The following is a 6,325-nucleotide window of genomic DNA, read 5'->3' as shown; positions in this document are numbered from 1 at the left end:
CGGAGAGGAAGACTGGCGAAAGGCGTTAGACTGCACCACGGCAGTGCGCGCCCGCACATCTCTCGCCAAACCGAGGATTTAATCGATAATTTTGGCTGGGATCTCGTTGAACAGGCTCCCTACAGCCCTGATCTTGCACCGAGTGACTTCCACTTGTTTTCAAAATTAAAGCAACACTTGGGTGGACAACGTTTCGAGACTGATGAAAGAGTGCAGGAAGCGGTCACCAAATGCCTCCACGGACTGGCGACGGACTTCTTTGAAGCTGGATCCCAAAATTGGATCAGTCGTCAACAAAAATGCGTTGAAAAATCTGGTGATTATGTTGAAAAATAGTTAAGAAATTAAGCTTTCCAATGATGTATTTTTCAGTTCAAATAAAAAATGCCTTAAACCTGAAAAAAAATGAGAACCTTATTTTTTACACAACCCTCGTATGTATTATTTTTTCTGTACGTGTGATGTCAATGAACTCCTAAATGGTAAAACCGATTTACGTGCGGTTTTTAGCGAAATGTAGATCTATGCGCCGCACGTGTTCGTAGATATTTAAAATTTCAATCGAATCCGTGAAAAAAAAGTTGGAAGAATACATCTTTTTTTCATCAACCTACCAGAGTTGCATTCGACGAGAATGCATATCCAAAAAAAATGGAAGGATGTTATTTTTTGTGTTTAAAAAGAGTTTGTTTTTTAATGTTTACAAACAACATTCGCCTTTTTTTTATCCCAATCATATTCTTTCCTTACATTCCTGATAATTTCTTCCCGTTTATTAATTTTTTACTGGATTTTTGGTAATACTAAAATAATATTAACAAACATTTGATACATTTTTGAAAATCGCACTCATGAATAAAGTGCTCCCCTGTTGGTGAGAAGAGCCGAGTTAAACATTTCCGAAAATAATTATATTTGAAAATGAATTATTTTATGTTTAGGAATTCAATCATAAACAAGTACCTAGGTACCTACTTATTAATGAAGTATTTTTCCAAGATAATAGCAGGCAAGCCAACCTGTCGGGTCCGCTAGTTATTGATAAAATAACACCTTCATGCGCTTTTAAAACCGGTTTTCTGCTACTTTTTTTTTGGTGTTGTTGGCTTTATATGAAATAGCCATAGTACATTTTTTAAATTTTGCGACAACGCCTTTATCTCGTGTCTTTTTGAACTTCTTTTGTTATATGCTTCGAATCATACATTTTTTTCTTTTAAAAAACAAATATTTGAGTTCTCATGATTTACCCCAATATTTCATTTTGAAAACCACCAACGAGTTGTAAATAACTCACTATTAGAAAATTGGAATCAACTTGGGTAAAGTGGTATTCGAACCACGGACCTTTGAGCCGTTAGTCCGAGACACTAGCCACAGAACCATAACCTGATCCGAAATAAACAAAAAATTAAAAAAATCTCCTTTCTTAATATTAGTATAAATGTTCCCAGATCCAACTTGCGGCCTCCGTAGTGTACTGGTTAAGACACTTGACTCACACGGAAGGTTCTGGGTTCGACTTTCGGTTAGAACACAAAATTTCTCAAGCCTGGATATACTGTGCTATAATTTACCACTGTAATTGGGCCTCAAGGCCTGTTGTAGGTAAAGAAAAAAAAAGAAGAAATAAAAGTTATTTCGATAGTCCCTTGACTAGCCCACTCTTAAAGCGTAAGACTGATCATCTTACCTTCATGTAACAATAAATGATCAAGATTAGCTGCATTTGGTGTACCAATGCAGTGCCCTATGCGCCATTGGGTGCAGAAAGGGGAATTGTGATGATGATACAACTTGCATCTGTCTTGGTACGGGTTTACCTACATAGATAGATGCAACAAAAAACTAATAATGGTAAAATATAAATGGCACATATTATGTTCTCTAATTCTGACCTTTCTCTTGACACTCAAATTAGTAGAACGGTAAGTTCATGCTTTTACCAGCTGAGGTAGATTAAATGCATACGCAAAAATTTGCCGGGTGATGCCGCCCGTCAATTAATAAATGCGTTTGTAGTGTCTAGAGTCGATTATTGTAATGGTATCTATGCAGGTCTACCAATGAACAAAATGACTCGCCTACAGTTTGCATTGAATGTTGCAGCGTTAATTGTTTTCGAAATCTCTAAGTTCAGTCATATCACGCCACTACTTCGGGAATAACCCTGGAATACAAACTCTGTTGGCTCATGTATAAATCACTGCACAACCCTGCTCCGGAATATCTAAGGGAACTATGCATTCCGGATGAACTAGCTGACAGGCATCTTACGCTTGGATCAGCTACGTCTACGGCGAGAGAAAAGTTATTACACCTCTACGCAAACAGCGCACTAAATTCAGTGAACGCGCATTTACGGCCGCAGGCCCTGTGGCATGAAATGCTCTCCCAGTAGAGGTGCAAGGCTGTGATAGTGAAGTGATGTTTCGTTCTCTAAATCATTTGAATAAATCCGTAGCAAAATAAATTGTTTTATTTATTTATTTATTTTAAAGAAACAAACAGTCGACAATGATATAATAACATTTTTTTTTAAAATACAGTTTAAAGACAGACCAGAAAAGTTTCTAAAAAAATTATGCATATTATTAAAATGTGTCACAACAAAAGGATGTGTTTATGTGTATTTGTATGAGAGTAAGTGAAGATGTGTGTTTATTTCTATTAGTGTGGGAGTAAGTGTTCAGGAGTGTGCATCATTAAATAGTAAGTGGGATCGTATCGCAGCTAGAAATAATGAGTTAAAAAGCATTATAGTTAGAGCAAGAACAATAGAGGAAAGAGTGTTGTGCATAGTTAGTGCTACAGACTGGCAGATGGAATAAATACTTATTTCTTGTCACGCGAAAGGGGACGTTAAGATTAATTTTGGAGAGTAGGTTAAAAGAGTCTACTTTATTATTTAATAATTCATGTAAATAGCATAATTTAGATAAAGTGCGTCTTTTTTCAAGGGTAAAAAATCCATTTTGTTTGGCAGATTGGCTGTAAGTGCAAAGCGTTTTATTGTTTTTATGATCTAGGTATTAAAAAAAATTTCGTTGAACATTCTCAATCCTTTTTATGTTTGTTATGTATTGTGGGCTCCACACGACGGATGCAAACTCTAAATTACTGCGTACAAAAGTGTTGTATAAAGTTTTAAGTGTATAAGGTTTTTTAAAAGGTTTTGAAATTCTTTAAATGAAGCCCAGCATTTGGTAAACTTTTTCAACAATAGAATTTATATGAGACCCGAACGGCAATCTTTTATCAAGAATAACTCCTAAGTTTCTAATCTTGCTACACCGTGCTATGGAATTATCTTTGATCGTATAATTGTGCGTAAAAAAAAATCTACTTTTGGTAAATGTCATTGAATAACATTTTGAGGTATTAATGTACAATGAGGAACTTCAGCCCTACAGTAAATTGGATACAAAAAAAGTTTTCTTGCGCGGGGTAAAAATTAAAGCATTAAATTGTACAATAAAGTTTCTTGAAAATGTACAAAAAAAATAATAAAAAATATTTCAGTAAAAACGCACTACTTAGAATGACGTCACTGGTTCATATGAATCAACCTATGATCTGAGAGCTATGGAAGATTTCCGGTCTGCTTGTCGTTTCTGGACCAATGGGAAGAACTGAATGAGAATAAACGGAAATGAACCTCTGATGTCACACGCGGAGTTATTTCAAAAATACAAAACTTTTAAAAATCGTAACGCTGATAATACGATATATAAAAATGAAAAAAATATTTTTTTGGCTTAGTTTAATAGTCCATTAACAAATAAAAAATAAAACAAAAACCACTGAACTTCCTCATTGATTTGTATTACAGTAATCAAATAGACGACCAAGATCTTCTTGGATATTTACACAGTGAGATATATCATTGACAGTGGCAAAGATCTTGGCATCGTCGGCAAAAAGTAAAAATTGAGAAAATTTAAATAATTTAAATTTTAATATCGCATGATTGGCCCATTGAAATGAGCCAATCAAAAATCTACACGACATGAATAAATACAATACGGTGGATCGATATTTATTGTTTTGCAATTATTTATTTCTTTAACTCTTAAAAGACTGTGGTAAATAATCCCTTTGCGCGCGGTGATGTAACATCGTGTTACCACTAGTAAAAGACGGAATATTCTAAAGTTCAGACATTTGAAAAAAATGGAAAACATGGAGACTACTGTTTAATAACTCCTTTTCCATAATTTATGGGAATAAACATATAATTTAATCCTGTTATAGCAAAATAAATTGAAAATCACAAATACGCCGCTCATGTTACGCGCGTGCGTCCCCATCATTGTCATTAACCGACTGAAGACTAAATCTGTTTTAGATGACACCCACCGCAGAACAGCGTCTCAGTCTTCCTAGTTATGACTTCTATTTTCGTGCTCTGTCTTGTATAAGGTATCTGTATATATGTGTTGCTGAATTAGCGGACATTCATGCTTCAAGTAGCAAGGTTAAATATTTTTTGTATTTACATATAGCATAGTGATACAAATTTTACTTTCCAAATCGGGTGTGAAAACGTCCATTTGAAGATTACGAAAAATACGAATTCATCATTTAAAAAAATAAGAGAGATATATCAAATCTTGTGTCCTATGTCGACTAGTGTGACATCACAGCCACACAAGAGTTAATGCCAAGCAAACGCAATAACCAGTACGCCATGAGACCGACTAATCTCCAGTCGATTTCCTTTTGCAGGATTTTTACCGGAGAGGACTCGCGAAATTCAAATAATGATTTTGATAAAATTATCATTAGAATCTCTTTGATTTTTCGTTTTTATTTGAAAATTTATTTATTAACCTCAACAGATTATTACATTCATTTTACAAAAAAAAATATATACATTTTTTATTCATACTCTGTTGTTCAAAATAATATTTTGTACATCTTTTGAAAAGTTTGTCTGAGTCTTTTGTTTAGTTTTGTCTGGTAGTTTATTGTATAATTTCAGTCCTTGGTTTATTAGTCTCGACTGTCCTTGTCTTGTGTAAGAAAGTTGAATATAATATTTTTCTGATATTCTCGTATTATGTCCATGTTTACAACGATTTTTTATAAGTTTTAGTTCTTCGTCTACAATTACATAAGTGGCTAATTTATGGATAAATTTTAATGATTTTAGTTGAAAGAGTTCAGTTATATTTAATTCCTTTGTTTGTATAAAAAGTTCTCTAGTTGCTGTTAGATCGAGAAGGTCAGATAATAACTTTAATATTTTATTTTGTTGTCTTTGTAGTCTCTTTAAGTTTTACTATATTACGGTTCAAAGGAACCGGTTGTGGTTCCGTGGCTAGTCTTGCGGTCTCATGGATTAGAGGTCCGAGGTTCGAACCCCACCTTACCCTAATTTGATTTCCGTTTTCTAATAATGAATTATTTACAACTCATTTTCAAATTGATTTCAACAGAGAGGGAAAACATTTTTGAGAAGGGAATATGGAAGTCTAGGCATTTACAGAGCTTACGACCTGTCATTGGCTGGTTTAAGTGGCCACTTTACATACTGTGTAACATTCACCATTCTGCCCATATTTTAACATCCACATTTTCTAAACTCTTCTATTTGTTGACTTTTGTGAAGTAAAAGAGCTGAAACCTTTATCATGTGGGTGAGATTCATCCAGCTGAACCAAATCACCTACTAGGCAACGCCTAAAAAAATATCCAATTTTTATACTTCTTCTTTAACCGGGTAGTTAATTCAACAATGTTTGAGTATGTCCAAATGCTTGCAGACTGGCTAAATTTTCTCCCTAAGAAGTTCCATATTTGGACATACTCAAACATTGTTGTATTTACAACTCGTTGATAATGGTCAGCAAATTGAAATATTTGGGTTAATTATAGGAACGCTAATTTTGTATTTTTAAATAATATATTAACCGAGGCGTTTCATTGATAATTTTATTGAAATCATTAACTATGGAGTTTTAAATATATAAAAAAATTAAAATATTAATATTATCGTATTAGAATAAGTACAAATGTATCTTATAAATGTCAAACCCCTATAATTGTTCTGTGCCGTTTAGATTAAGATAATAATATATGTGAAATGGGCTATTCTCCATCGGAAAAAACGCGGCTGGTTTGCTGTATTTGGCTATTCTTGTAATAATAAACAGACTTTAGAGATTATTTTTATTTTATTTTATTTATTTACGGACATTGTTTATTTTTACAATTCATAGGGATAAATAAAACAATATGATAACAACAATATTTTGAGTTTGTCCAAATTTTTGTAGACAAGAACTGGATTCAACTCCCCGGGGAGCTGTTTATATTAACA

This window comes from Micrasema longulum, unplaced genomic scaffold (genome assembly GCF_059751315.1).
Source record: "Micrasema longulum isolate JH-2025_06_02 unplaced genomic scaffold, ASM5975131v1 h1tg002566l, whole genome shotgun sequence".
Classification (NCBI taxonomy): Eukaryota; Metazoa; Arthropoda; class Insecta; order Trichoptera; family Brachycentridae; genus Micrasema; species Micrasema longulum.
Note: the sequence above shows the minus strand (reverse complement) of the source record.